The following is an 18,140-nucleotide window of genomic DNA, read 5'->3' as shown; positions in this document are numbered from 1 at the left end:
TGTTTTTTTTTTTTTTTTTTTTTTTTTTTTTTTTTTTTTTTTTTTTTTTTTTTAACACCATGTAACAAGGTTATTTTTCAATAATGAAAGATTTGCTCATTTCCATCTCAGGTAGCAGTAGGTGGGGCAGTGCTACTTTATGCAGGTACTGAAGTACGCTATGCTTATCTCTAGGATTGTCTCAGATTGCTGGTATCCTCAAGCAACTTGGCTTGTTATGATATTCATGCTCTCTGAAAGAATCTTCTCCCATTTGCACTGACATTTAAGGTCCTCACCACTTGGAAGGGCTGATATGGTACAATGTTATGAATGAACAATCTTTATATCAGAAAAGCAAAAGCTGTCTTGCATTGATTAGTTCCCATAAAACAAAGGAAAATATTTTCAGTTTTATCTGGTTCATAAAGCTGCAAACATTTTCCTATGTAATCTTTGTTCTAACTTTGCAACTCTAGAAAGCATTTCATTCAGAACACAAGATGGGGGCATTTTTAAATTATCAAGGCACGACAGGTATCAGAACCTACAGTTCACATTTAATGCTCAGGTTCAGACTTGAGCACTGTAGGCTGCTCCTTCCCAGTGACCAGTTACTATCAACTACCTACTGGTGCCATTTTTATATGTGCATTAAAAACTTATTCCAAATCCAGATGTAGTGGTGGAGAGCCTCAGAGGCTCACTCTCACTTCAGAGTCAGAGATTACCACGTTGCAAAAGCACCAGGTCAGAGAGCCAGGCAGGACAGCCCAAACCAATTTCACTGCCACCTGAACACATTGGGCTGACTGTGCCCAGGGTGGACACAGCTCTCACCCTTCCTGCCTGCAGATCTGGGTGGGTGGGGTGGTGGTGGCCACCCCAGAAGACAGGGAACAGGGAGCACAGCCATCTTCATGGGGAATCACTGCTCACTCTGTGACCCTTGGCCCATCACCGAAGCTGTGCACTTCAGGACCACTCTCACATTAAGCATTAACTCAGCCAGTTCAGCTGTGTTGCCGAGTAGCCAGTCAAATATTTACAAGGTTTTTAGAAGGTGCGAGATTAACCTCATCCTTTCAGTGTAAAACCCAATGTCCACGATTTCATAATCTGTTTTGCATACCCAGAAGTTACAATTCTGAAGCTTTGAGACTCGCAACACGAAGTCGTTAGGAAGAATAATCTAAACAGGAAAACTAAGAGGGACTCAATGCACACTGTAGACAAAATATTGGCACGACACACAGTGCTGGCAAGAAGAGCAGCATGCTGTGTTCCTAAGGGGAAGAGCAAGTAAAATCCAGCTCATAGAATTGGTGATTGCAACTTCACCTGAACATCAGCTTGCCCTTTGTCGAGTTCGTCTCTAGGTCATTTTATGGTAAAGGAAAAAATTGCCATTGCGCTTTCAAGGATCTCAACAGCTTTTCAGCCACCTCCCCACCCCCCTCCCCACTTCTCACCAGCCTTTTGAGAGTCTCCCTCTATAGCAGCATTCTGCGTTTCAGGGATTCAACCTTTCAACTGAAGCATGCGAGATCACTTATACTCTTGAACCGGTGGAGCTGCCAGCCTCCCCTTTGTTGCACAGGGATTTACACTTGAATGGCGCTGGGAAGCAGTCTTTTACGGAAAGGCTGGTGGGGGGAAGACAATTTACTTGCCAGGATCTCGTTCTCAAATCACGTCCATCTACCAGCTCAACTTCTCCAGTTAACGTAACTAAAGAAACCTTATTGAATCATTAGTTTGAAAGTAGTTTGCTGTGAGGTAACTTTTATGAAAAAATTGCTAATTTGACTTTATTTCAACAAGGATATACATAGTCATAAGTGAAGTTCATTTCAAGCCTAAATGTGGGCATTTAGATTAATTCAATTTCGCCCAATTTAAAAGACGTCATTCTCTTAATCTGTGACTCGTTTATATTCTCTCTATTACAGCCCTGCCTTGCCATGCTCATCGTACCCTATCTGATGGCTTCTACAGCTTTTCAAGAGATACACCGGGAAACACCAGCACAGCTCAGATGCACTGCAGATCATCTGAACAAGAGTAAGCAAACCTGCTCCAGTTTAACAGAGAATGACACACTGGCTTTGGCCCTTCACCTATTTATATACACCACCTTGGTGCATTTCTGTTCCTAAGTTGCAAGTGGGTAGATAACTACAGATTGGTTTCAGGCTATGTTTGCAGTTAACAGGCAGTATCCTATTGCTGCCTTTTCAAACAGTGGCACTCTCTTGTAAAGCCACCCAGTTTTTGTTTGTTTGCTTGCTTGCTTGGAAGCATAAAGCCTGCTATCCTCAAAGAAAAATAACAGCATCTGAAGTATGGAAGTTGGCAAATGCTAATCTGGCATAGAGAAAGATCTGTAAGGAACATTTCTTCTGTTTTTAAAATGTTATACCTGCTTCTGATTTGATTCTATATTCTGAATTGGCCACGTGCCAATGTGAAACTCTGTGAAACACACAGAGAGCACTGCCTGCAGAGTGAAGCAAGAAAAAGGCCAGCACACTCCAGAGCTGGTGGCAAACCACAGTCCCCATGAAAACCACATGTGCCGAAGACCAAATATTTTGCATTTTGCTTACTGCTAATAAAGCTGCTTCACTTCATTAAAAGCAGCTTATCGTTTTATCTACTCACTCTGATTAATTAGCCTCTAGTTAAAATGAATAAGCACTTGATTCGAGGATTCTATTAATGTGACACTGGTGAACCACTACTTGCATACTTCTTCCATCCTTTCCCTTTTACTCTCCTCTCCCTATACCAAGTGTCTTATTAGGCCATTCGGACTGACACCCCCAGTGTCACCTGCAAGGATACCACAAACACTTTAAGAGAGAGGCGAGTAAGGAAATGTCCCACAGCCCCAAACTCATCCAAGGCTCAGTTTCCCTGATGGAATATACAGATGGATATAATCTACTTCTCACTGTAATTATGATCACAAGCATGCAAAGAAACAGCATGGAAAGAAGAAAGAGCCAGGGAAACACATTGCGTTGCTGAGAACAGGGGAAAAACAACAGTACCATTGAAACATACAACTCATTTGTCTTTCCAGAATAAAATAATTTTAAGTATGAAGCACAAACAGCAGTCAGTTCCATCAAAAACCTGACTTTCTTCGAGAGCGAAGAACTTTTTCCCAAGCCAAATACCATGTGCTGTATATGCATAAAGACAGCTTCTGCTACAGTATATGCCTACAGATTTCACAGTTGCATATGACCGCCAAAATCTCAATTTCTAGTAGCAAAAAACGTATGTTACCATTATTTAGCCAAGCATCTGAAGACTGGAATACATCGTAGTTGCTCATTTTGCTGGCAAACAGTGCTTTGCTTCGTATACCTAATTTTCTTCTCGAGTCAACTGACTTTATGAATGTCACAAATACCCAAAGGTGTATGGGAAGCTAAAAGAAAACCAAACCAAAACCCAAACCTACACACCTTCCCTTTTTCTTCCTTTACCTTCCTTGAAATCTACTCTTCAGCAACAATGCCCACAGGGGACAGAGCAATCATTAGGCCTAAAACTGCAACAAATTCGCATTTTGAGGGAGGAGTGGAAGAGAGGAAGGTGAGGAGAACGGAAAATAGAAGTTCCTGGTGATTCTAACATTTAGGTCTAATTTCCTTTTAATTATAGGTAGAATAATAAGGAAGTGAGTGGAAACTTTGCATTTATGCTACAAGCAATTTAAGAGGTCTCTTTCAAGAGAATGGCTTGTTTAGGTTATGAATCATAGACTATAAGCACAAGCCTGAAATCCACAGTCCAGCCAGGCAAGGCTGTATGTGAGAAGGCAGCAAAGGAAGATCTGGTTTACATCACACAGCAGGGCAGTAAGTGACCATGAGTCACTGATGCACTTCATCTGGCTTTTAAGGCCATCAGCACCAGATACAAATGTTTCAGGGCACACTTTACAAAGCACTTCCCAGTATAAAGTTACCTGGCCTATTCAAATCTGCACAGAATTTTCTAGACAAAATTTTTTCATGACATTGCTTTCCAGTATCAGATATCTTCTGTCCTGCAATTGGCAAGATATTAGTGCATCTCTCTACTGTAATTCCTGGTCCAACTGAAGTCTTCTCATGGGGTAAGCCCAAAAGGGATGAGACAGTATGAATGATCCCCACCACCTCCACCTGGGCTGTAAGTAGCACCCAGTCCTCACAACACCATAGAGAGCTCCACATTAAATCATTTGTATGCCAACACAGTAGAAGAGACAAACAAAACTGAAAAACATGATTTTGAAATATCAAGTCATGATTTTAGGCCCATGCTTTAAAATACTTGGCTTTTGGAAGAAAAATTCTGCTGGTTTGGATTTGTTCTTTTTCTATGAATGGCCAAATTATTGAAACATATAAGGAATTCGCAGGCATCTCTGTGTAGTTGAAGGATGGGGCAGTTTGCACCCAGATGGGTCATTCCCTAGCAGAAGAGGACAATCAAAACTTGCAAGGAAATAAGGCAACAAACCAGGTCTTTTTTCATTGCTACCTTCAACCCAGAGCTTATAGCTGATTTGGGCCTTCCAGCTTTCTTTCGGAGGGACTGAGAGGTAATGCAAACAAAAGCAAAATACCAAAACCTTCCACCTAGGCTAATACCTACGTGTTACACTTTGTTCCTCTCATTATGGAGAGGCTCTTGCAAAAACCCCCTCCTGTAGACTGGCTGTTTATACTCCCAGGGCTCTTCAGCAGTCACAGCAAGACACTCAAGCCAGAGAGTTCCTCCTAGAAGCCCTGCAAAGCTCCAGAGAACACAGGAAGCCACCTCAGTGCTCAGCACAATTACTTACACACCAGGGGTGATGGTGAGCAGATATCTGGCCTCCAGAAGCATCACCTTCAACCTCTGGGAGTGGATGAAAAGAGGAGTCAGCCAATGACTCAGCTGCAGTTCATCAAGGTGGTAGAACAGGGAAGGATAGGAGGACTCAAGCACAAGGGAACATGCTACTCCACGTAGGACTTACTCTAAAATAAGTAAACCCAGTTCTATATTCAGAAGTAGGTCTACACATCTCAAACATGATGACTGTGAGAGTAGCAAGAACTCCATGGCATTATGGACAACTAAGGCAGGCAGACTGTAACTTCTGAAACTAGAGGAAAGCCAAACAACCCAGAGTTAGCTCTGCAAACACTACGAACTGAAGGGTTTTAATCAGGGACAACAAATGGTCATTGCCATAGCTACACTACAGGACAAGGGACACACGCCATAAGGCAGTACCTTCTAGCTCTCCATACAGATACAGATGCCCCAAGACAAACCCTTGCAGTGTTCTCACCACATCTCCCCAAAACCCTATTCACTTTTATCTGTGGACCTGTAAAGTCTGCCCTCAGAAAGGGCTAACTCAGACAACTGAAAGAGTAGAAAATTGAAACTGATGGTTCTTACTACCATTTTAACCTCTCTTCCTGTGCCTAGATATGCTAAATTTTCACTCTGCCTCTTAGTACTTTTTAGATCTTGTATATGAAAGAAGTGATTTACAAGCAAGTTAATTTCAGCTCTGAACTCTCCACCTTCTCTACACTTAAAACCACGAAAGATGTTTAAAACCATCTTTTTGGAGGCAGAAAATAAGCATTTAGCTTTCCGAAATCTACATGGCAAATGGATTCTTAGCATAAAAATTACCTAAAAAATGGACTGCTGGGATGAAAATTATTTTTCCTTCTCCAATAAAGTTTGAGATTTAAGTCTTCTCCAATCAGAATAAAAAATTAATACCTGAAATGTTCAAAAAACGAAAATCTGAAGAAAATCAAGGGCTTTACTAAAATACAAGAGAGGGCTAGGCTCATTGTTAACATAAAGTTAATTATGTACTTAAAGACTTTGAGCAGTTGCGAAGTCCTGATTTAAAGCGGCAGACAGCTAAGGCTTTGCAAACTGAGAACTCTGGAAGAACCTGTCATCCTCTCATAAGCTGCAATATAGCTTTGACAGACGCTTCATATTACTGAATACAGTTACTGAATGAGAAATCCTATCCCCAAACATCTCAAAGGATTTAAGGGAGAGAAAAAAATAAAATCGAAGACTTGAAACAAACACACGTTGTTGAAATGCTCTACAAATGCTCAAGAACTATGAACTTGATTTATATATGAAAAGAGAAATATAAACAATCAGGGTAAGCTTCCCACTGACAGGGAATTATTACAGGCATGCTGTTTAACACATACAGCGTCACCCACCCGAAATGTTAGCTAGCAGCAGTGTCACTTTTCCTTTGGAGATGGTTCAGGTTGATACAAATGAGAGAGGAAAACAGGGAAATAATGAGGGAAATAAAAGTTCTTTCAAAAGTCAGGGCAAAATAGTCATACTAGATGCACTGATACAAAACATAACTTCTGAAAAAATCTGAACAGAGGCATGGATGCTCTCTCAAGGAACAAAAAAAAAATTTAAGATTATCTTGACCCAGATTTACCTAGGAGGAACTGGGGGAGAAAAGCACAGCATTAAAAGCAAAAAAACAAAGCACAGCAAACCGTGGTCCACTTGCAAGCCTGATCTTTTGTTGCCTTGTCCCTGCCTCGCCTCTCCCTCCCCCTCCCATTTCTGACTCCTCTTCTACACTTCCAAATTGGGAAGGGGTATATGCTTCCCCTCCCTCCACCTCTCCTGAACCTGCTGTAGTCCAACACACGGGCAAGAATTTCCTCTTGCTTTGGTTCTCAAATTTCACTGTCACATCCAGTCTCTCCTCCCAAAGCTTTTCACCCCGAGGACTACAGTCTGCATGATTGCATTTGATAATACAGACTCTGCTGCTTAAATACCGTACATTTGCAGACAGTTAAAGCATGTTTTACAAAGGTACCATAAAGGAGTTTAGCAACATACACTTCCTGAGCATGCATGGGACATTTTCCCTCTCCTCATCAGGATGAAAAGGAACATACAGAGAGAATACGTTTTGCTGGAGCCATTCCCAAGCCATGGCTTCAGAGGGACAATTCCTCTGATGTGTTACAACTCAGGAGGCACATGCAGGAAAAGGAGGAGGGGAGCAGCAAGCAGGGATTCCCCTCCAAATTTCCAGTGCCATGCAAGAGGGACAAATAGATGTATCCAGCCAGAGAGAAAGAGCAGTGGGCTGCGCACAACCTTTCAGCTGACCCTATGAACTGAGCAGTGGCCCTTGTCTCCACTGCACATCACTGCATTAGACATGTACTGGGAGGGAGACAATAACAAGAAGTGATGCCCACAATCCTGCAAAACAGCTTTGAGAGCTTGCGCTTCCCTCAGCCCTCAACCCAGGGAGTTTTGAAGGCATTCAGAAATGGTACAAAAACTCGGCTGGAGCTATGAATCTTAATAGCAGCTTTCCTCCACACCTGCGGCTCAGCCAAGCCTCCCACATCTGAGTGTGCCCCAAAATTTCCCGTTTCAAAGGAATTTTACAGAGCCTTGTCTTGTTTGGGAGAAAACAGGTTCAGAGGCCACAAGGCAGCTTCTGCAGGCTCCTCTCAGCACGCCACAGCATCAGCGGCGGAGGCAATGCCTGCCTGCAACAGCACAGGCAGCTGCATTCTTTAGTCTGGCACCAATAAGGAAAGCTATCATCCATTTTTAAGTTAGATTCAGGGAACCAGCTGGGGACCAGCGATTGCCATTTTTGAAGTGCAGCATGAGGAGTGTAACCAGCCTTTCCATAGTAACGAAGATTAGCGGCCTTGAGTCTGACACTCCTCCTGCATTAAAAGATAGGAGACAAAGAGAGAGACAGGTAATTACATAGAAGGAGCCCTGGGGAAATTGCAAACTCCTTGAGAACCCTTTAGCTGGTCTGTATGTTTCTTCTTGTCTCTGCTTTGGCTGAAGGTCTCCAAGAAACATTTGCCCATTAGATCATTAGCTTTATTGCAGAAGGTAGCCAGACAGCTGGTACTGGCTGTTCAATAAAGACTTAGTTTTCCTCTGCACCATCAAGAATGAGATGGAGAATGAGAAACAGAACATCCCAAGGCACATTACCTATCTGGAGCTTATCCTCAATAAGTTAGTGTACTTAGTCAGTCTGAGGGGTCTGACAAATGAACTCTGACAAATCTCACTGGGGCAATTTAAGACATTATTGCATCGCACTGTCTTTCCAAATCCTTCACAAATGTTAGCACCACTGAGCAATCTGGCAGAAAAAGTTATATCTAGCCTCTTCAATTCAGAACCTAGGAAGTCATCACAAACCACTTCTCAAGCACTGGTTCAAGTTAAGACATCAACTGTGAACCGGAATGGCTGAAGTCTAGAGAGAAGATATTGACTCCAACTACAATAAGCATTAACAACTATCACGAAGATGGAATAGGAAATGACGTCTCAAAGCACTGCAGCTCCTAAGCAAATATAAATCTAAACATTTAGTTTTAATACTAAAATACATATGCAGTTTGTCTAACAAAGACTTGAGTCTACTCATGCAGCTCAGGATGCTCTGTGGATCAGCACTAAGTTTTTGTACTTTACATATCCCTGACAGTGGAAAGACAGACATGGATTACATGTGGTTCACATCACCAGATAACTACAGAAGTAAATTCCTCTCACTTACCACATTTTGCACTTTTGTCCAAAACTAAAAAAAGTCTGGAAAGGTGAAGAATTGCCAGGTGTTTCCAACTCTTCACAAAAACACAGCATTCAGAGCTAGAGTTGTGGTTCCAGGTAGTTCCTATCTTATCTGTCAGTAGTACAACCAGCCACAAAACTATGACAGACCCCAGAGAAGATGTCAGGTTTAAAATACTAACTAAAACAACTTCACAAGCAAAACAATCTGTATTTATCTGGCTAGATGTACATGGATAGTAATAATAAAAGAAGCACTTGGAGATATTTCTTCAACTTCTCCAGACCTAACTCATTGTCTTTCCTTCTAAGCTGACATTCACGTAAAGATTTAATAATCAGTCTGCAATACAACAGTTTTACTTCTTTTTCTCTGTAAGCATTTAAAATGTATCTCATCATCTAGTTTTTCTCAAGGGACTATATCTTATTCTCAGAAGTAAAGCGGGAAGTCCACAAAGCTTCTGTTTGCATTGCAGTGTTAGAAGGGCAATCCACATTAACCAGAAATTTGTCTAAACTCCAGGTAGACAAGTTTCTTCTACCATCCCCTTCCCTTCCAGAAGGAGCAGAGCCGGTAAAACACCTTGAAAAGCAGATAACAATACCTCTTACCTTTCTGAAGAGGCCACTGCCAATTAGCACATTCCTGGAGCTTCTAATTCAGGCAGGAAGAAAGGAGGGGAGGGAAGGGAGGGGGGAAAAAAAAAAAAAAAAAAAAAAAAAAAAGGAGCTGTTTTCTTCCTCAGCACTACAGTATTTCCTAAGGGGTTGAAAAAAAGAAGAAAAACGGAAATAAATATTCGCATTTGTATTTTTCAAGTGGCTACACATTACAACTCTTGTTTGGCAGAGCTACTGTGCCTCTCCTGCAGTTCCAAAATCCCACCTTAGGGTGTCTTGTATTATCTCCAACATCACCTTATTGAAATAAGGAATATGAAGGTCAAGTCAGCTACTACTAAGAAAAGCCGAGTTAGATTCCTTTTAGAATGGGAAAAAGTCCCATACTAGAATGGGTTAAAGTCCGATTTGAAAATATTCTTGAGCACTTATTCTATGAAGTAAATGTGCTTCAGCCAAGCTCACACCCACTTCTGTAAAAATTCAAATGAGCCACATTTACTATCAAAATAGTTGGCAAAAGGCAAATTCCGACATGCATACTGAACATACAGGTATATACTGACATTCAAGTGCTTATGTATTCTCTAAAAGTATCATACCTACAATTATGAGGTATTTGCAACTAATCATAAGTTCTATTTCTTTTTATGACAAGTACTCTTCTTCTTAAGGCAATCTATTTTCTTATTTTCTTAAAACAACCTATCCCACTATATTGAATCTTTCAGTAACAGCAAGACAAAAATAATATTTTCTATCAGAATGAAGGAAAAGGGAACCAAAAAAACCCCTTTTTGTGACTAAAGTTACCATTTAGAAATCCAGCTTCACTCCCATAAAACCATAATTCCTCACCTCAGACCATCTCTCACTCTCTGCCCTACTCCTAACACAACTTTAAAGAGACCTGCAGACACCCATGTTTAATGGGCCCCTCCCTACCTCCAGTACCTGCCTCTGATGAAAGGCAGGAAAATCAAGTGGAAAATTATTTTAAAGGGTGCATGCAAGACATTAACATATTTGAGGAAATGGCAATCAAGGTTTTCCATGGGGAATGAGCAAAGGGAAACACGTCCAGTCTGTTCTCCATCACATTTTGTTGGCTTACATTCATACAGAAAACTCTACCTTTTTCTGTCCTATGGAAAATCTGAACATAGGTTCTCAAAATAAGGAAAAAAGTCTCTACTACCTTACATTTCCCCACACACTTCTACATCCCTCAAAAAGATAATTAACCCATCTGCTAACAGCATACGGATTCTAGCCTCCCAGAAGAGATTTTAAATAAGGGGCCCCAGCAGAGAGGAAAAAACATAAAAGGCAGCACTTCCATCACAGCATCTCCCTCAAAGCCACCACGTCTGTCCAATTTTAAATGGCCACAGTTCCTGCATTTCTCTAGGGGACAAAAGCTCTCTTTTTCTCTCCTCCTGTCAGCAAGACTTAAAGCTGCAAGAGTAATTCTGTCCAGATTCCCCTCTAGATAGGCAATGATTTAAAGAATTCATGAAGTAACAGTGGCAGTGTAAATAAACAATGAAAAACTAAATAAAGATCACAGAAGACGACACACAAAATGTGCACTAAGGAGAGGAAGAACAAGATCAGGGATTCAAAACCTCTTCTGCCTTATTACATGCACCCATAAATAGGCCAAGCAATAATCCGACAATGCGAAAGAATGGATTCTGACACAAAAATGTAACCACTCAAAAACCTGCCTCCTAAACCTCCTCCCTTATAGGCAAACCTTCCCACAGTGTTTAATTCCACTTTCTCAACCTCTTACACCCCTCAGTTCCACTTCTGCTTTCTGTCAGCTTTGAGCCCTCTTGCACTAGCTGGTGCAAATAAACCTAAGCCAAAACTGGGAGAACTCAAAATCGTTATACTTTTCTAAAAAAGAGGAAAACAGTGCTACAGCCCTCATGGTGGGGAAGGAGAAGAAATGACCCTTAGTGAATTGGTCCTGACATGTGTACATCCCGAGGCTATGTGCAAATCAATACTTACTGAGCAGCTCAGCACACATCAGGTCGCAAAATGCGAGGGAAAAAAATAAAACTGTATCGTCCCCTCAAACACACACTAGTTTTGTATCCCTAAATCAAATGCATCATTTGCTTTTCTTTTTCATTATCAGATCAAAAGGATGCTTTTTTTCTCCCTGCTAAGAGAAACCCCTCACAATTGTCAGGTAATGTCTGTTAAGAACTGCCACACCAGTTACATTTCAAATGCTTGAAATTTTATGCTTCCATCCTTTTACTAAAAAATAATTTAAAGTAGACATACAAGATTTGAAGGAAGCATATTTTTAAAATAAACATAAAAACAAGAGGTGGCAAAAAAGAAGGCTGAGTGCAAACACCGAGTTTTTTAACAACATTCACAGGGAGACAGAAATCTGCCTTAAGCACCACTTAGGGACGTAGGTTTTACTCAACATAACTTGCCCCAAAGAAGGTGAGATTGCTCTGTTTTCAAATTCTCAGGCACGGGGAAAAAAAAAAAAGTGAAATAATGCATTACCCAAAAGTCAAATTCTAAGTGGAGAAACATGGTGAAATTACTTACAATACCAAAAGACTTGAGTAAATTTCTGGCACGGCTAGAGATAATTCATACAAAAAAATGTCAAAATGTTTTGGGTATACAGCCACTACAGTAAGGAAACAAACAGAAAACTGGGAAACACTGTATCAAAACCCAACAAATTGTTGACATTAACATTAGATAAATGAAGAGGCATATGTTGAGACAAACACCCTCAGATGGTGTGTGAGTCAACTTCTGCAATGAATTTAGCAGAGCTGCTTTCCTTATATCAAGTTTAATAAAAATAATCCTCAATTCCACCAGCTAGATCTGGGTTTTCATTAAATCTCACATGATGCATGCAGCTCTGGACATTATCTGAGCTGAAGACTGAATCCTGTATCAGGGATTCTGGAATGTGATCTCGACGTAGAGTTAACCTTTCTTTCTGAGTGATGATGCCAGATTTATTCCTCCTGCTGCACAATGAAAATACAGTGATTTTTCCAGTCATTACCTGAATCTAGCACACTTCCTACATGACATTTGCCAAGATCCAGGTCTAAACTGATCCAGAGACTTTCTACATTGAGAAAATAAAATTTTGGGAAAGTAATGCCCCTCACTTCCACTCTGCACCATACGACTGGCAAAGAACCTGCTCGCCTTATCTCTTCTGACCCCTACAAGGGGCCTCCATCAGCTCTTTGGGGAGCTACTGTGTCAGCGTGAGCCCCTGTATACACAACCAACCTGGAAGATTTTCTAGTTTATTAGATTTTTTAGCTCTATGTTGTCTATTAATTCCACTACAACAGGGAATTAGAGCACTGCTGTTTGTAACAGAACCCTCCTCAAACCATTTCCCATAACATAAGGGTTTAAATGGAGGCCTACAGAGAAAACCAAAAAGTGTTTTCAAGGTTCTTCAATCTACACATAACAAATAGCTACTTTTCTTCAGGTGAATTATATGCACACTCACTGTGCACTAATAGAAACAGGTCAAGTTTATATGATAGTAAAAAATTCTTTTCCTTTTTTTCCTGTTTATTTTTCAACCTCTTAATCTAGGAGAGGTAATAAAACAACTACTTCATTAGGAGGAAAATAGCAATCTCCATTTGTCATTTTAAAAACCCAACAAGCAACCTAAGAAAAAAAGAGTATTAAAATACTTATCCTTAAATATCATTATGAAACTGGGAGGGGGGGGGGGAGGGAAGGGGGGAGAGCAAAGGAATACCTTTTTCCATATACATTCTTATACAACCTGTAGTTAAAATGTTTCTCAGAAGAGTACTAAAAGTATCTCTCACGTTAATAAAATACATTAGTCTGTAGTCTGTCTGCCAACAAATGGCAGTGGCACCTCCCAGGTTACTCAGAGCACCTTTCCTTAACTCTCAGGATAGGACTCTTAACCTTGGCTTTTGAATCTAGGAGCCTCACCTGCCCCTGCCTCAGGTTCTTTCTTCAATCTATTTTCTAGTATTTACTAGGATTCTTCAATCTATTTTCTAGTATTTACTAGGATTCTATTATTTATTAGAATCAGTATAAAATGAAACTTGCATGTTTAATTTCATGTAATATTTCACATAAACATAATATGGTGTTTACCAACAGCAACAGAACAGGCTAGAAATTAGCAAATTCTCATTTAATTTAATATGAATTAAAAGCATTTTTATCTATGCATATGTATATTTATCTGTCTTACACATGGAACAGGGTAATCCTTCCACCACAAGCACCTGTACTGGAGACATTTGTGAAGAAACAAGCTTCCTTCAAGCATAAATACTATCTTCCCAGAACTGTATCTGCACAAAGACAGGAAGCTCTTCTCAAGTATCTATTTCAAAGAGCCAAGAAAAAGTAACCAAAATATTGCTGCAGAAGCACAGACAAAGCATAAAAACATGGTAAGAGTCAGTGAAAACACAGATCTCCTAAATAAATTCTCCACGTCCTTGTGAACTCATGGGATCCATCATCAACAGATGTCTAAATAAAAGACTAAGCTTTGCTTACATGAAGTATATTTCCTAAATAAGCAACATTATTTTTGTTAATTTGAACCACCTTTAATTCAAATGCTAAATGTATTGTATTTCTATACCTTTATGTAGAGGTGTTTACACAATTGTTTTCTACGGCTTTAATGTTATACCTATCTGTACTTCTCACCTGCTTTCCTTGGATACTAAAAAAAGCTCTTCCCCAAACCAGTATTTGTCCACGTGAAAAATCTAAGTTTACAGAAGCACCATTCATATGGATGCATTTAGGTAACATGCCTATTAAAGCATACCAACCTCTGAATGACATTTATCTGCCAGTCTAACTGCAGTGAGCCCACCAATAATAAAAAAAGGGTTTCATTTTCTCTTAACCACCTAAAAAGGTACATAACCCATATTTTATATGCAAAGCCTTGAAAAACAAACCCAGTACACCCAAGCACAATGAAAGATACTCATTACTTGAAAAATCTGGTCCCTTCGAAAGAAACAGTGGGGAAATAATTTTTTTCAAACATTTACTTCTCCCTTTTAAGCTCGATGTAGAAGAAAGCAATTCTTTCTCTAAAAGAAAGGCTCATTCCTCAACCTTTCCCAAGTGACTTAGGTGACACAATGTTGATAAATCAGCTAAAATAACAGTGATGGAGTAGGAATTAGGATCTAGGACATAGAGAATAGGAAAGTGAGGTGCATGACCATGTCTGGGAAAGCAGCATCTTCCCCTCCTGGGTGCCACTGTCAGTGGGCTATATGCTGACTTGACTACAGCCCAAAGCATGCATGCAGAAACATTTGTTTCTCAACAACTACCTCTTTCTTACAAGCCTGATTTCATACTTTTCTATCTTATTCTTAATTAAAAAGAGGATACACTTCATGTCGGAAATCTCTATTTTTTGAAGCTTGAATCATTTAGCCTATTAAACCCAAGCTGTAATATGGGTGTTATTTCTTAAAAACATACAGTAAATGCATTAAATTATTGATAGTTGTTAAACAGGAAAAAAATTTAAACAGCTCTCAGCTTTTATCAATCATTAATGCAGTTTCCACTTGCACATCTCACTGGGTTGCTATCATATAGCACAGAGCAAAGAGTACAAATCCTGAAGGCATGAATTCATTTTCTCTTGACGCAGAGTAAAAATATTCTTGGCAGCAGGAGAGAGGCTAAAACATGAAGCAGAATGGTTGAAAGGAGGCTTCTGTCTTTTGCAGTAAACAGGTAGCAATAGGAGGGAGCAGCAATTTTGGGCACCAAAGCCCCTCCACTTCTTATCTCCTGTAAGGGCCAGTAACAACGTCATCCATCACCTCCAACACCTGGCAGCAGTTACAGCCAGCCTGGTAGTGTTTACAAATTTGATCCCAATTTGAAATATATGTTAATTCAGTGGCATATAGGGAAAACAAGGAGCATTGAGGTGAGTAGTCAAGCATCCAGCAACTTAAGCGAGATGAAGATTTCACCCCAAGCTGCTCACCAGCCAGTGAGCCAGTAAAACCAATAATGTGCAGAAAACCCCATGTGACAAACTGACAACCTCAGCTCAGAAAAATTACAGGGACTGGGACAGTCTCTTGAAGCTATTATGAACCTTTAGTGGGGCAAGTTATGACTAGACCTAATGTTTTTATGAGGTCTGAATGACTCATGTCAATATGGGGAATCTGGAGACAGATGCCAATCGGTGACACCTTGCCTAGCTGCAATCTGCCAGCTAACAGAGAAGAGAAGTAACATCCCATTTTTTGTCCATTTTATGCACAGACTGAAGGCCTGTCTTACAAAGGTGCCCTCTCAACTTTCATTCCCAGCAATTTTATTGAAATTCAGGAGTTTAAAATGCAACAAGGAGAGAACACAATCCACAGCGACAAGCCAGGTATGACTGCAGTATGCAAGGACCTACCTGACCTACCTCTACGGCAGCAACTGGAGGTGAGCCATAGCCATTAAAAATATCAACACAAATCACACAGAAACAGCAGCTCTAGCTAGATATTCAGACAGTGAAACCTTAGCCCTGCAGCAGCCCTGCTACTGGAACTCAAATTAATTTGTTTTAAACTACCCTGTGTCTGTTTAAATGAACTGTAATAATAGCTCTGGAGCACAGTGCAGACACATCCAAAAGCTAAACACGATGCCAAGGACTGCTCAAGACACACATGCCCACACCCAGAGCCCACTTGGAAACCATTAACAGAAAAAGCTCATCATAACCAACACAATTCACTCCCAACAATGGCTTCAATTCCTTCAAAAAACCCCATGTTTGTTCACCCAGAAAAAAAAAATGGACGTTAAAGATTAGAAAAAACAGTACAGAAAAAAAAATCATTGTCTGCTCCCAAAAGCTAAGTCCTACGGAGGTTCGTATTTTTTCCTGAAAACAATTCAAGAATGCAATGAGTCGAGCAACTAGATAATTCCAAATGTTGATATGAAAGTAGCCAGGAAAAGCTGCTGTCACTGGAAAACATTTTCTAGCCTGATTGTTTACAGGCAACTATGTTATAAAATACAAAAATATTTATTTCCAACACTCACTAATGCAAATCCACATCATGTTAAAAAAAAATTAAAATTAAAGACACTCTTATGTCTCATTACGCTGAGTCCCAAAGATGGTAACATGATATTTAAAGTAATAATACAAATGCTATCACACCACTGAATTGATTTCATGATATATCAACAAAGTAATTCACAATCAATTTCAGTGTAGTATTAATCCTTACCTATATAAAGAACTGTAATAGTAATAGTCCATATTATTAACCTAACACACAACTACCACCAGCCTTCACACTAGTCCAGGAACCATCAGCAAGCTCAGAGCAAAGATGCTCGCCTGTCCCTCAGGCCATAAGCAGTGCACCACCACACTTCCTGATGAGGAGAATGGAAATCAGGGCATCGACATGAGGAGCCTGGGCCAGCTCCACAGCTGCCTGCACGAAGCCACTGCTGCAGCTGAATGAACCACAGGCTGAGCAGCCAGCTTTGCCGGGGCTGGCATCATCCCCTCTCCACTGCCATGGGCCTCTGAGGCGAGACAGGGAAGAGAGTCTGCTTTGGGGGGGTGTGTGTATGTGTGTGAGTGCAAAAGCATTCATTACTTGTAACTCATCCTTCTTGTCCAACCCTTTTTTGGGGAAGGGTTTTTGTTTGTTTGTTTGTTTGGGTTTTTTTGGTTTTGTGTTGTTTTGTTTTGTTTTTTTTTTTTTTCTTAGACCATTCAAGTTCCCATCTCTTCCCCATATCCCACCAAGAATGCTCACTTCAAGCAGCTACAACTGCTATTAAATTTTGCCTGGCCTCTAAAGCACATTAGCTTTCCCATAAAGCATCTGGAATTTTTGTTTTGACGCCACAATCTGGATCTCTAGCTAAGAGATGTGCTGGGAGCATACAAGTGCCTAGCACTTCCCCTTCCCAACCAATGCAAGGCTTGTATACGACAATATAAGCAAAGATTACAAAATAAACTCAGATCCCCAAATACAAGTCTCATGACAACTGTGGCTAAGTCTAATGAAAGGCAACTCCGAACTAATAGTTCAAGCCTTTTGAATTCTCCTTCGTGTTTGTAAGGGACATGTTATCAGAGAAGAGAGCTACATCTTTTAGTGGAAAATGGCATATTTAACTGAACTATCACAGATCCACACTTGAAGCTTAACTATTTGACTTCCATTAGTTTCAGAGACAGGACCTTTCTGTATTACATATTTGGGTCTTACATGACAGTATCTGTGCACACACATCTCTTTTTTTTTATAAACTGATTCCATGATAAAAGTCGTTTAAAATAACAAAGCCAGACAACTGTCAAACTACCACTAATATCAGCCTTCAAACAGGTTTCCATTTCATAAATCACTTTGGTGATCTAGTTTCACACCACCCCAGGGAAAGTTACATGCACAACAGAGAAAATTCACTATCAATATGCAGAGATCATTTGGCAACAACATTGCTGCTAGTAAAGACTTGTACATGATTTCAATACATTGCACATGCAGGACAGAAGAGCTGTTTTAACCCAACGAATTAGCTCTAGGTTTGCAAAATCAACAAAAGACAACTGGTTCTTCTTTAGGTGTTTGGTCACCTACTCCTCCCTGAACTAGCACATAGTGGGCATAAGAAAGAAAATAGAGCATTAGCAATGGGTTCCAACTTGCTGCCTCTGCTAGGAAAGTAATTTCAATCATTTGCAGAAGATTTGCTAATGATCCCAAGGGTTTAGCAAGTTCAGAGACCTCAAAAATGGAAGACATTCCTCTATTATTAAGTGTTCA

The 18,140-nt window shown here is 40.2% G+C and overlaps 1 protein-coding gene across 3 annotated transcripts in view; it reads right to left on the bottom strand.

Moving 5' to 3' along the window:
• Positions 1-9,373, bottom strand: part of ZMIZ1 (zinc finger MIZ-type containing 1) — a 296,933-nt gene extending 287,560 nt beyond the window's left edge. For all 3 annotated transcript variants that reach the window (XM_027880293.1, XM_027880296.1, XM_027880295.1), the window contains exon 1: positions 9,244-9,373. The gene's annotated coding sequence lies outside the window, so the exon portion shown is untranslated. The remainder of the gene's footprint in view (positions 1-9,243) is intronic.
• Between the last annotated feature and the right edge of the window lie 8,767 nt (positions 9,374-18,140).

The sequence above is a fragment of the Empidonax traillii genome, unplaced genomic scaffold, assembly GCF_003031625.1.
Source record: "Empidonax traillii isolate 1590-97213 ecotype Southwest subspecies unplaced genomic scaffold, ASM303162v1 scaffold67:size1865537, whole genome shotgun sequence".
NCBI classification, from domain to species: Eukaryota; Metazoa; Chordata; class Aves; order Passeriformes; family Tyrannidae; genus Empidonax; species Empidonax traillii.
This window is presented reverse-complemented; position numbering and strand designations above follow the sequence as displayed.